Source organism: Marmota marmota, unplaced genomic scaffold (assembly GCF_001458135.2).
Source record: "Marmota marmota marmota unplaced genomic scaffold, marMar, whole genome shotgun sequence".
Classification (NCBI taxonomy): domain Eukaryota; kingdom Metazoa; phylum Chordata; class Mammalia; order Rodentia; family Sciuridae; genus Marmota; species Marmota marmota.
In genome coordinates this window covers 27,174,821-27,187,825 of record NW_026000221.1, presented here as the reverse complement: position 1 = coordinate 27,187,825, position 13,005 = coordinate 27,174,821, and the positions used below count along the sequence as shown (strand labels likewise).

Genomic DNA, 13,005 nt, shown 5'->3' with positions numbered 1-13,005 from the left:
AAAAAAAAAAAAAAAAAAAAAAAAAAGATGGAATTTAAACAAAAAACCCTTCTAAATTCTATCATTTAGTAATAATTCCCAAGATTTGGAATATTTTTTTTTGTGGGGTGCGGGGCCCATGCCCTGGCCCTGAGCTGCACCCCTAGCCCTATGTGCCGGGCCTGAGCCGCTTTCTTTCCTTGGCAGCATCCGTCCCCCCTTTCCCAGGACCTTCTGGGAGGACGCCATCTTCCTCCCTGCTCTTCTGGGGTCACACCAGGCTGGGTGCAGGGAAGGACAGGCGTCTGCCCAGCTGCAAAGTTTTCAAAGGACATGGGCCTCCTGGTTGGCAGGCCCTCGCTCTCACATCTGTTCTTTTCAGATTCTCTGTTACTCAACCCGCCGTGACCCCGGCTGCCCTGGCCCTCTCCACAGTCCTGTCCCCCACGCCTGGCAGACCCTGGGGCCCTGGGCTGTGGGGCCACCCCCGCTCCCCCAGGCCGCACCACCCACAGGGTGTGGGCTGCATCTTCCTTCTCCTGCTGGGCTGGAGCCAGGCCGTGGCCGTTCAGAGTCCTACCTGGAGGGAGGGCTTCCAGGGAGCTCATTCTGATAGCAGAGGTGAGGGGCTCCCCAAGGACAGGGTCCCTGCTCATCCCCGAGCCCTCAGTGGGACAGAGGACAGAGGTCCCAGAGGACATGGGCGGATGCCCTAGAATGCCACCCAACCCCCGGGTGCAAAATCGATCTGAAAGGACGGGACCACAAGGCTGGGCCTGACCCAGCGAGGTGTCCCAGTGTGGCGGGGCTGGGGACCCGAGCCAGGACTGAGCCTGCTCTGTCCTCTCGCCTGGGGGGGGTGAGCCTTGGGAGCTCTTGCTCCTGGCCGCAGAGCGGGCTCCGTGTTCTCACTGGAGAACCTGGGTACACAGTTCAGTCTGGCAGGAAGATCCCCAGGGCTTCCTGAGCCCCGGGTGCTGGGGAGCTGTCCTCGCCCTCTGCGAGCGGGTCAGGTGGGGGAGACGGGCTACGTGAGAGAGCCGGATGAGACCAGCTTCTTTGAGCAGGAAGAGCCAAAACCCTCCTCTGGCCCAAGGGCGGGGGTGAAAGGGGCCCTCGTGGCTGCTGTAATGAAGGTCTTGGGGAGCTGGTATGAGTGACCTGGGGCTCCCCGTCTCTCTGCTTCATTTTAAGGTGCCCATTGTCCACTGCTGCGTGACATTCTGCAGTTATCCACAACCTCTGTGGGTCAGCAACAAGGCTCGGCTGGGTGGCCGTGGCTTGGGTCCCTGCTGAGGTTGGCATCTGAAGGCTTGGCATGGGGCTTCCCGGGGGCTCAGTCTTGGGGGGGCGGAGGCCTTGGCTCCTCCAGCACCACTCTTGCCACAGGCCTGCTGAGCGGCCTCCTGCCGTGGCGCCTGGCTTCCTCTAGAGGGGACCATCTAAGACTAGGGTGCAAGCTGTGATGCCTTTCAGGACCTCAGAAGCCACCCGTGTGACGGGTCACAGGTAGTGTGGGGACTAAGACAGGAGGCTGACCGCCAAGAGGGGCCCGGGGCTCCCGGCTTCCATCCTAGCAGCCCGGTGAAAGGTCAGTGGCTTCTGCTTGGAGTTCCGACAAGATTGGGCCTCAGTGGCCCTCCCTGAGTCCCACACCCGTCCCTCGGGTACCCTGGTCAGGAGCCCACCCTGGAGGGCTGAGAGCTACTTCCTGTAGGAATAGGAGCTGCTGACAGGAGTCAAAATGGCCGCCACAGAAAGGGTGACCATGAATGTCCTCCACAGGGGGGCCAAGGGGAGCTCTGTGGGACTGTGACCCGGTGATGGTGACGATAGGACCCTGGGGGACACTTTCTGGAAGAGGTGGCATTTCTGCCAGACCCTTTCAGGAGGTAGAAAGGCCTGAGAAAAGGCCCAAGGAGAGTCCGGCAGCTGGACAGTGGGTCACGGGACACAGGGTGGCAAGGCGAGTTGTGCTGGGTCTGGGGGCCTGAGGGGCCAGGACCTGACTCAGGAGGCATGGGCAAGCTGTGGAGATAGGCAGGAAGTAGAGCCCGAGTCTACAGAAGAGGTTTTGGCGGTCCTCCCTGGCCTGCTGCTGTTAACTGAGCACTTACTCTGTCCCCCCCATGTGCTCCACACTTGGCCCTTGAGCCCCCATGGAGCTGGACTGTGAGGTTGTGACTTCACAGATGGGCTCCCGGGGTCCTGTGCCTCAGCTGAGGTCATCCACGGAGGCTCCGACTGCAGGGTGCTCTTCATCGCCCCTGGGCCGGGGGCTGGGGTGGTGGCCAGTGGCCAGCCTGATTGCTCAGACCCCTGCCAGGGCACTGCTGGGGTGTGGGGAGCCTGCTCCCTGCCTGATGGCGGGAGAGAGGTGACTGGTGGGGACCCTTGTTTCCCTCCCACACCCCTGCCCCCTGCAAGGCGCTGGGGGGCGATGGGCTTCCTCCCGCGGGGGAGGGGCTGGACATCTGGGTTTGTCGAAGGCGCCAAGCTGTTTGCTCAACGCTCAGCCTCATTTGTCCCTTGGCCGACTGACAACTCTGTCCGCCTTGTTTTTGCTGCAGTTTTATTCCTCCTGCCCACTATTTCGCGGCCTGGTCTTGGCCCCCCCAGACCTTCCCCTGGCGGCTGAGGCCTCTCTCCTGTGTGTCAGACCCCATCACTTGCCTTTAGAGCTGCCTCTCTGCCCTCTCTGTGCCATGCTGTTGGTGAGACCCTCCCCCAGGCTGGGAACTTGCACAACAGGGTCTGTGCCCAAGTCACTTCTGTGTCCCTAGCACCAGGAACAGGGCAGGGGGCGAGGAGAGGGCTGGGCTATGCCACAGGCCCTGGCCCCTTGAGCACACAGAACCTGACGCTTCCTGGTGCTCTAAGGGCCGGAGGCCCCCCTTCTTGGGGGAGCTGGAGGAGAGGGGGCTGCTCTGTAGACTTGGGGTCACCACCTGTCAGGGCTTGGTGATCTTGTTGGAGGCAGTTAGTCCCCAAGGAAGCCTTTCCTTTCTCCCGGGAGGGTCAGTGATGAGAGTCTGAGAGCTCAGGCTGTGGAGTGGATGGGGTGAGACTGAGTCCCGACTGGGCTTCTGTCTGTGCACTTTGGCAGGTGGCCTCTCTGAGCCTCGGTTTCCTCTTCTGTGCAGGAGCGATGGTAGCAGGTCCCTCCTCGTGGGGTTGATGAGGGATCATGTGGGCCCATGTGTGTGAAGTCTTGGCGTGCCGCTGCTGACCACAGGGGCCCTGGCCTCTGCACACTGGGAGACCTCAGGGTGGACACAAGGTGTGGTCTGTCAGGTGCAATCGGGGTCACTTGCTCCCCACCTGGCCATTCCCTGGAGAATCCCCAGCCCCCTGGGCTTTGCCTGCCTTGGAGAGGGACAGCTCACCCCTGCTGACCCCCAGCCCCCCTGCTCGCTGCTGTCCCTGGTCAGCTTCCACACACCCTGCCGCCCCCCCCCCCCAAGCCTCTGGGCCCAGCTCACCCTGGCTTTGGCTCTGCACCTGGCTCTGGCCAGACTCGAGTCAAGCCCGTGTTCCCGCAGCCTACAGCGAGCGCCACAGCCTCCAAAATAAACAAAGGGATCAGGGATTAGTCAATCCTGTTAAAAAGTGTGATTTACACGCAGTCAAGAGTGCACACTGAGCGGCCGGAGCGGTGACTTTTCCTTCTCACACACCCACGTTCCCAGCACCAGCTTGAGACTGAGGACATCGTCAGCCCCCAGAAGGTCCCCTGTGTCCCTTCCCAGTCAGCATCCTCCTGGGGTGAGCCTGTCCCGCTCTGTCACATCGATGAGGTCGACTTTTCTGAAGTCTCATGTTAGTGGAAACAGGTAGGAATGAGCGGGTCCTCTGGCTCTGCCCATGGCGTTGGGGGTGACAACCTGCTCCTATCTGTGGCTGAGTGATTTTCCACTGTATACATCTGTGAAATGTGTTTCTCCGTCACCCGTCGCAGGGCATTTGGATTGTTTCCAGTTTACTATTGTGATGGAGCTGAACCTTGGGAAGCAGGTCTTTTGTGGGCACATGTACCCACTTCTTTTGGGTAAATGTCTGAGCTGGATTGCTGAGTCACTAGGGAAGCCTATGGTCAGCGAGTCCACACTGCAGGAGGATTTTCCAGTGTGGAGGCACCGTTCTACATTCTTACCAGGGTACGTGGGATTGGTGTTGCTCCACATTCTTGTCAACACTTGGTATTTTCCTTGTAATTTTAGTTATTCTAGTGGTGTAATGCATCCTTAGGTAGGGTCCCCCTGCCCTGGTCCTGGGAATCAAACCCAGGGACACTCTACCACTGAGCTACATCATTCCCAGCTCTTTTTATTTCATTTTTAAAGATTTTGAGACAGGATCTTGCTAAGTTGCTGAGGCTGGCCTTCAGTTTGCAATCCTCCTGCTTCAGCCTCCCAAATCATTGGGATTACAGGTGTGTGCTACCATGCCTGGCATGGTGCCTCCTCCTCTTCCTCTTCCTCCTCCTCTTCTTCTTTTTTAAATATTTTTTTTTAGTAGTAGATGGACATAATATCTTTTATTTATTCACTTTCATGTGGTGTGGGGATCGAACCCGGTGCCTCATGCATGCTAGGCAAGCGCTCTACCACTCAGCCATGACCCCAGTCCCCCAACCTTCTTCTGGATTTGTGGGTGATCTTTATATATTCTGGAGAGGAATCTTTGGTCAGACATATCGACTGTGAATCCCTTCTCCGGGTCCATGGCTGATCTTTCTCCTCTAGTGATGTCCATTCCTTTTCTGTTTTGAAATGCCCAGCCCTGGGAGATGGGTGTTAAAAGGAAGGAGAAGCAATGGCCAGGCTCCCTGTGAGGTCCTTCACCCCCTCCTTTGGCTTCTGGAATAGCCCAGAGCCCTGTGCGAATCCGATCCTTGTCTTCCCCCCAAGGTGACAGACCCTTAGGTCACCTGCTAGTTCCCAACACAGGGTCTGGCACTGAAAGAGCCTTGCTGTGTGCAGTCCCACTCTGTGTCCGACTAGGGCTGGGCGCCGGGGACAGAGGTGCTGGTGGTATAGCCACCTTCTGGGGGCCGGAGCAACAGAGAGGCTGTGGTGGGAGCAGGCAGGGGCGGGAGGTGGGATGTGGGGAGACCCAGGCGCATCTCAGCAGGGGTCCCTGAGGAGCAGCCGGAGCCCCCCAGCCCCCCTCTGTCTCGGAGGTCCCTGGTCCCTGCTCTCTGGTCCTTCCTGGTGTCTCACCACTGGGCCCCCCCATGACCCACCGGGGAAGCGGAAGCCCAGCAGGATGGAAGGGGAGCTGGGCTGATCCCTGGCCTCATGGTGCCCGTCTGCGGGGCTCCCCGGGCTCCAGTGTTGGGAATGGAAACTGAAAATGAGAAGTGCGATCTGGCCTCTCTGCCAAAGCAAGTTTTGGTTTTCTGTGTTCCTTCCTCTGCTCCTTCCTCTGTTCTGCTCCGTGCTTTGACTAGGAGAGGTTTCCACAGGATCTCAAGCTGCATAGTATTCCACTGTAGGAATGTAGGGTATCATGATTCATGTCGCCAGTTCCTGACAGGTAGACACCTTGTTTCAACCATTCACTATTACGAAGAATGCCATCATGAGTCACCTTGCACGTATGTCATTGCACACAGGTGAGAGTGTCTGTAGGATGAATTACTTGAAGTAGATTTGCTATGTCAAAAGGTATGTGTATACAGTGGTGCCTTTGTTAGGAATCCCCAACCTGCCTTCCCAGGGGTTGCGCTGACTCAGTTGTGCCCAGGAGGGGATGTAAGTACCTGTTTCAAACACACATTTACGGCCGGGCACGGTGGTGCATGCCTGTAATCCCAGCGGCTTGGGAGGTGATGGCAGGAATATTACAAGTTCAAAGCCAGTCTCAGGAATGGCGAGGCCCTAAGCAACTCAGTGAGACTCTGTCTCCAAATAAAATACAAAATAGGGCTGGGGGTGTTGCTCAGTGGTTGAATGTCCTTGAGTTCAATCCCTGGTAGCAAAAAAAGAAAAACCAAAAACAAAGACCTCATTTAAGAAATGCAGTGATCTTTGCCAGTTGACAGTTTTTCATGGTAGTTTTGTGTTTATTATTATGGGGTAAAGTCATCTCTTTTCCAAATGTTTAAAAGCCATTTTAATCGCCTTTTCTGTGAGCTTCCTGATCATATGTTCTCCTACTGGGTTATGGTCTTTATTTAATTGCAGGAGCTCTTTANTGGCCTTCCCCACCCCCCGCCCGCCCTGGCCGCTGCAGCCAGGCCGATGTGAAGTGGGGGGGCAGCAGGCTGTCCTGGAAGACCGTGACCTCTCAGGCCATCTCCTGAGCACCCCACTGTGGGTGGGGAAACTGAGCCCAGGACACCGGGGTGAGAGGCACGGCCAGGCGCAGGCCCCAGCCCAGCTGTCTGCCGCGGGCCGAGGAGGGTGGGCTTCCTGCCTAGAGCAGGCGTCCTGGGGCCCCTAACGGAGGTCTTGGTTCGTTTTGTCCCTGTGGTGTCGGGGATCAACCCGGCCTCGCTCACCAGGCGGGCGCCTACCCGGGCTGCAGCTCCAGCCTCTTGGTTTTTGTTTTATTATTTTTTTTTTTTCAAAATTGTTCCAGCTTCGAGCTTCAAATTTCCGTGAAGTCACTGGAGCCTGGCCTGGGCTGGCAGCTGCCCCGCTCCCGTCGAGGGCCCGGCTGGCCAGGCGGGGAGAGGGGCCCACACACCCCGCAGCGCAGGGCGCAGAGCAGCCTTCCTGGGGCGCCGCCAGAGCAGGAAGTGGCGGGTCGATGTGACTCACTCCCATTAGGTAGCGGTGGAGGGCCTCCACATGGTGACCCGGGAGCCCTCTGAGGACGTCCCTGCAGGCACAGAGCCTGGCCTGACCACTGAGGGGCACCCGGAGAACCAGGTAAAGCCGGGCGCGGGTGTGGGGACAGCGTGCCGTCTGCCCTGCCGTCTGGCCAGGGGGACGGGCGGGACAGGCCCTGTGCCCTGGCGGGTGGCAGGAGCCGAGCGCAGCGGGCCTGGCTTGGATGGCTGGCGGGGGAGGGGGCTTCCCGGGGCTGGCCTGTGGCTCCTTCTCAACAGAGGACTGGAGACGACAGCCATCAGGCTCTGATCGTGGTGCCTGCGCCTTGGGCCCCGGCCTCCTGGGTGCTGGGAACCTCGGTGCTCAGATGTTTGCTTTCAGGATGGAGGTTTCACGTTTTCGAGCACATTTCACTGTTTTCAAAGAAAGTAAAACCTGGCCAAGGATCCGACTCAATAAAACAAAACAAAAAACCCTCGGAGGTGGGGGTGTAGCTTGCTAGCCCTCGGGGACCGGGTTCCATCTCCAACTCTGCAAATAAGAGAAGGAAACAGCTTTTAAACCCTGAGCATGGCACACACCCAAGACAGAGGTGGCTGCAGCTGCCTCGGGAAAGGGAACAGCCCTCCTTCTGTCCCTCCCAGCCCAGGGCCCTGGAACTAAGGTAGACCATCAGGACCAAAAGGGGTCCGTCTTCCAGACCTTTCCATGCACTCATCAAAGCACATGTGTATGGACACACGGGGAGCAGGTCCCTCCTCTTCTGTCGTCTCACTGGGCTTCAGGGTCAGCACAGCTTGGCTAGGGTCTGCTCCCTGGCCAACCCTTGGGGCAGTAAAGAGCCTGAGGTGCGGAGGGTCCCTGCTCCAGGGCCTGGACTGGAGGCCATAGTGGGCTGGCTGCTTGGAAGGGCTGTCACTCAGCTCTCAGGCAGAGGTGGCCAGGCGGACGGTGCCGGGGCGGGGGGTCTTTGCTGTGTGTGGGCGGCACACTGAAAGCTTCAGGGTTCGCATTCGTGCTTGTTAGGGGAAAAGGTCTGTGAGGAGGACACGGGTCTGCGACATGGTGAATGTGCTCTGGTCTTGGACCAAGCTAAAGGGGCACTGAATGGCAAGCCCGCGGGCTGAAGAGGAGGCCAGGGCGCCTGAGCCTCTCGCTCTGCTGGGGGTGTGTCCTCCCGTCTCCGAGAACCTGGGTATTCTGGAATTTTGTGTGGGACAGGGGTGGGTGTGGACAGGTGCGATGGGGCAGGAGTGATGGACCAAAGGAAGACCCAGGTCCACTGTGGTGTCGCGTGAGGGGCGGGCACCACCCTTTGCCATCCGTAGCTGTTAGTCTGGCCCATTCCCCGCCTCTTGCCCCTGTGGTGGGTACCAGTCACCCTGCCCCAGGTTACGGAGGTGGACGCAGAGACCCGGGGTACCGTCCTCTCTCGGATCACCCCATGAGCTGGTCTCTGAAAGCCTCCCCGTATTCGGGGTCTGGAGTGGGGTCTGGATACCACCCCTCATGTTTGGCGAAGCTGGGACAGGGGCTCTGGTTGGTGCTGAGGAGTTAGTGGAGGGGAGGTCCTCCCCGGCCAGGTGAGAAATCAGCTTCCTGTAAGAGAGTCCCCTGTGGCTGGCCCCACGTCACTTCAGGGCAACTGGGATCACACAGGGCCTCTCAGGTGGCTGGGCCAAGTGAGGGCCCTCATGCCCCCGCTGGGCACTGCCTTCCTGGACATGAGGTCAGGTCCCACACATCAGGGAGGGGGATGATCCGGACACTGGGGTTGTCTGCCCTGCTCTTCCACCACTGCTCAGGGTCACCCCGAGTGGCTGGTGGCCTGACCCTTGTGCTGCCTTCCTCCCCCACATTCCCGGAGGAAGAGGAGGTGGGGCCCATTCACACTGAGGTGGTGGCCACCTACCCTCTCCTCTTGCCCAGGCAGAGGGCTGTCCTTAACCTGGCTTGAGAAAGTTCCAGGGCCTCCAAGGGAGCAGGCAGAGGGGCAGTGGTCTGCCAGGCCCTCCTTCCCGTGGCTCGGGAGGGAAGCCCTCCCCACGCTTCAACAGAGCCGCGGAGCCAAGAGCTGGGGTCAGTTTGGACCAGTGGGTGGGGCGGTGCACGACCACCAGCCAGAGAGCCAAGGTCTTGTGGAGGTCACCAGTCCAGCCCCCACCTCCCGAGACAGCCAGGTGGCACCCTGGTCTGATTCAAGTGCCACTCTGCCCACGGCCAGCAGCGTGTGACGGAGGTTGTCTCGCATCTGTGACATGGGGCTGCTGGTGGTCCCCAAGGCCTCAGAGGGCCAAGGGATTCAACGGGGTTTATGTACTGCCCTGGCAAGAAAGAACTGGCACCTAGTGGAAGAGCTGTCATTGTCATGGCGCTGTCCTCTGCCTTGGCTGGACACTGGGAGACTCTGGGGGACCTAGGAGGTGGGGATGGGGGGGCAGGACCTCCCCGAGAGCCTGCATTTCTTGGGTCAATCGCTGTGACTCTCTGTTCCTCAGTTGATCTGTAAAATGGGGCTGATGCAGCGTCCAGGTGGGTTCATGGAGAGTCAGATGCATGAAAAACACTTCCCCGTCCCCGAGAGGGTCCGCAGCCCCCGGAGCCTGGGTATGGGGAGTTCCGCCAGCCTCCTCCGTCCAGTGGCCCTGGTTCCACTCAGGAGGGTGGCACAGCACCCTGGCTAGCCATAGGCATCTGGCCCGACCTGCCACTGCCTACAGCTGTCACCTCCTTGACCTGGCCCACCTCCCTCTCAGCTCTGTCCCTGTCCCTTCTCATCCACTCTGGGCCAGTCCCTCCTCAACTTGCTCCTCAGACCACCTGGCTGTCCCCTGGCCTCGTACCCTGGAATGTGTCCCCTTTCGGGGGGGCTTGAGCCCGGGGAGAAGGGAGGCCCATTGGCACTTGAGTCAGCTCAAGTGACACCCCCACGCCCGCAGCCGCCCCTGGCCGTTACTGGTGCCGGGGTGCTGGGGGGACCCTCCTCTCCGCTCCTTCCCTGTCCCTCTGTCCCCTCTGCCATGCTGATGGTCAGAAGGGACTCCCCCCTGAGGGAAAGGGGCCCGGTGACGTTCCTCAGCTCTGAGCCATGCTTCCCCTGAGGCCCACCTCCGCCCCTGGGCGATGGCACCCTGGTGGTGAGGACAGGGAAGGAGTGGCCACAGTCTTTGGACGGAGTTTGGGGAGCGTGAGGTCCCTGGTAGGACTCCTGTGGGTGGTGTCACTGCTTGGCTCCGAGGGCCCAGAGCCCCCGTGGTCACGGGGACCCACAGTGCCCTCCCTGCTTGGGATCTTTTTGTTTTTCGGGGTCCGGGCCCCTCTGGCCCCCCCTCTGGTTCTGTCCTGCCCCAGGTCTGGCCAGCCCGCCCTGCGGTGGGCTCTGGGGCTCAGCCTTGGCCTCAGTGGTGCTGACTGGCTGCCGAGGAGAGCAGACAGGACAGGGAGGACCAGGCGCACCTCAGGCGCCAGCCCACGGTGAGTCTGCCGGCTGGAGGCGAGTTGGGGGCGCTGGGCCCTCGGCCCCCTGCCCCTTCCCCCGGGTCTCGCTCAGGAGGAGGTGAACTTGGGGCTGGTCACCTGGGCTCCTCCTGCCCTGCTCCATCCCCGGAGCCGTCGCCCCTCCTTCGGGCCTCAGTGCCCACCTCTGCAGTGGGCAGGCTGGTCCTGCATCCTGGGAATCTCCTGACGGTGTGGGCGGGGGCTGGCCACCGGGCTGGGACCGAGCTCTGCCTGCTGTGGGCCCAGCCCTGCACACCTGTCTCCCTCGGCCCTCGGCTGGGGGAGGAGCCCTTTGAAGCCACTGGAGGCTGCTTTAATAGGGGCCTGGGCAGTGGGAAGTGGCCTCCTTTGAAACACCCAGACTCCCTGGAGCCACCACTCTGTCCCTGAGGAGGGGGTGCGGTGGTGCCAGGCAGGGCCTGGGCCAGGGCCAGCACTTCAGCAGGCCCAGTCCCTGAGGGAAGAGAAGAGTTACTTTGGGGGCTGCCTGGAAGTGGAAGGGAGACCCCTGGGACTTGAAGTGTGTTCATGGTGCCTGTTTCCCAGGCTGCCAATCCCTTGTGTCTGGAGCCGGCTGACATAATGCCGTGTGTTGGCACTCACTGCGTACCCTCCTCTGTGAAGCCCCTGAGAGCTAGGTACCATTACCGGTGCATTCCTCTGGTGAGAAAACTCAGGACCAGAGAGGTTAATGAACATGTCCAAAGCCACACAGCTCCTCCCAGGTGGATCCTGTGTTTCCAACCACTAGACTCTGCGGGCCCCGGCTTCACCCCGGCTTCACCCCTGCCCACCTGGGCATTTGCCTTTCCTCACTCAGCTCATCTGTGGTGTGCCTCCCGCCCCAGCGTGGACGGCACGGGGACCATGTCTGTCTGTCTGATTGTGGCTTCAGCTGCTCCCTTGTGCCCCGTGAGCCCTTGGTGGGCGGGGCCTGGAGGCCCTAGGCCGACTCCCTGTGGCAGGTGGGCCCCTTCCCCGGGCGGTGTTTCTGGATTTATGAGGAGGTTTACAGCCAGGAGGTGATTTCACTGTCAGAACAGGGCGTGGCGGGAGGGCAGGTTCCTCTCCATCACTCAGGCGAGAGCTTGGGTCCTCAGAGGCTAGTGACCTGCCAGAGCTCAGGCAGACAGGACGGGGCCCCCGGGTTGGAGCCTGGCCCCCAGCGTGTGTGGCTGCGGGGTCTGATGGTCCACCTGGTGCCGTGGGAGGCTCGGAGCTGGGCGTGGGCAGTCGGGGGAGGGGCCGGCCGCCTTCCTGGAGGAGGTGGCCGTGGGGCCTGGCTGTGACAGGCAGCAGGAGTCCTCCCAGCCGTGGAGGTGGGAGGCGGCAGGAGGAGACCGAAGGGTGGGGCTTATTTGGGGAAGCGAAATCAGTCAAATCGCACACCCACCCAGGAGGCCTGGGAAGCTCTGGAGGAGTTTTTGGGCCAGGGGGTGAGCCGGCACTGGGTGGTGGTTCCTGGGGCTCAGGACAGGTGTGGGGAGCCCTGGCGGGCCGCCTCAGGGAGGCCTGGGTTCGGGGTACACAGGCTGCTGTGGCCTGAGGCTCCATCAGCCCTGCCTGCCCGGCCTGGAAGCCACCCTGGAGGTAAGAGCTGAGGGCAGGATGAGCGTCAGGAGCAGGGATCGGCCAGCGACGTCTGTGGTGGGGCCTCCCAAGCCCCCGTGTGGCTGCACTTCCGGAAGCCGGGGCTGTGGTTTGGTGGGGGAGGCCGGGTGGGGCTCCTTCCCCTGCACAAGGCTCTTCCGGCCTTCAGCCTGGCCTCCCAGGGCAGCCCCTGTCCCTCACATGGCCCTGTCCTGAGGGAGGTCTCAGGAAGCCCCAGCAAGTGGGCTGGGAGCTTGGGCAGGTGGTGGCTTCAGGTCTGCTGTTGGGACGGGGAGCCCGGCCAGGCAGTGACGTCTCAGTGGGCTGGGGTGGGCTGCGTGCTGGGTGGCGGGTGCCTCTGCCACCGACGGGCTGGCTTCTCTGCTGTCTGAGAGGGAAGGGCCTTAGGGGGTGAAGGAGCCAGCCTGGACAGGGTGAGGAGCTGCCCAGGTCACACAGCTTGGGGAGGCAGAGCGGGGACAGGACCTCGGGTCTCCTGGTGTTCAGCCCAGGGCTCTGTCCCCTGCACCAACCTGCATGGGGCCCACGGGGAAACTGAGGCAGGGGGCCATCTCCCTGCGTGGCACGGCAAGTCAGGAAATGTTGACAGGAGCGCTTAACTGGTTGGCATTTAGAGTCCTTTTCCGTCTGGCTGTCCCCAGGGGCAGGTCACTTCCCACCTGAAGACTGCCTGAGGGGCCTGAGGGGGAGGTCTGGGAGGGAGGCCTGGGAGGGAGGCCGAGCCCACTTGCGCTGGAGAGCCCTGGAATGCTTCCCAGGCCCTCTTCCCCAGTGCCCCCTCGCCCTCACCCAGGGAGGCCACGGTCAGGACTGGTCCCCGGCCCACAAGTAGGGGCATGGGCCTGTCCCCCTCCCCACCACGCAGCCTTCTAGCACAACCCAGGGTCAGGTGGAGGTGGGATAATGGGGCCCCAGCCTGAGGGAGCTTCCCAGCCTGTCAGAAAGGGAGAGGATAGTGGCCAAGTCACCATGGGAACTCCAAGTGAGCATGTCCCTAAAGGAAGTCCACTAGATATTCATTGCAAGAAATGAGTCCCGTGAACAGGGCGTCGCTGTGATTGATTCAGGGGGTTTCCTGCAGGACTTGTCAGAGCCTTCGATTTGCTAATATGTGCAGGGGATTCCCCCACCCCCCAGT

At 60.9% G+C, this 13,005-nt stretch overlaps 1 protein-coding gene across 5 annotated transcripts in view; it reads left to right on the top strand.

Annotated features, from left to right (window-relative positions):
- Window positions 1-13,005, top strand: part of Adcy7 (adenylate cyclase 7) — a 51,861-nt gene that overhangs the window by 5,645 nt on the left and 33,211 nt on the right. The window contains exon 1 of one of the 5 annotated variants that reach the window (XM_048792218.1): window positions 6,585-6,857. The exons of 1 other annotated variant lie outside the window; for it this stretch is intronic. The gene's annotated coding sequence lies outside the window, so the exon portion shown is untranslated. Of the gene's footprint in view, window positions 1-6,584; window positions 6,858-11,621; window positions 11,847-13,005 lie in introns of those variants that run through there. 3 more of the 5 variants (XM_048792223.1, XR_001503850.2, XM_015488754.2) reach the window with 3 other exon arrangements.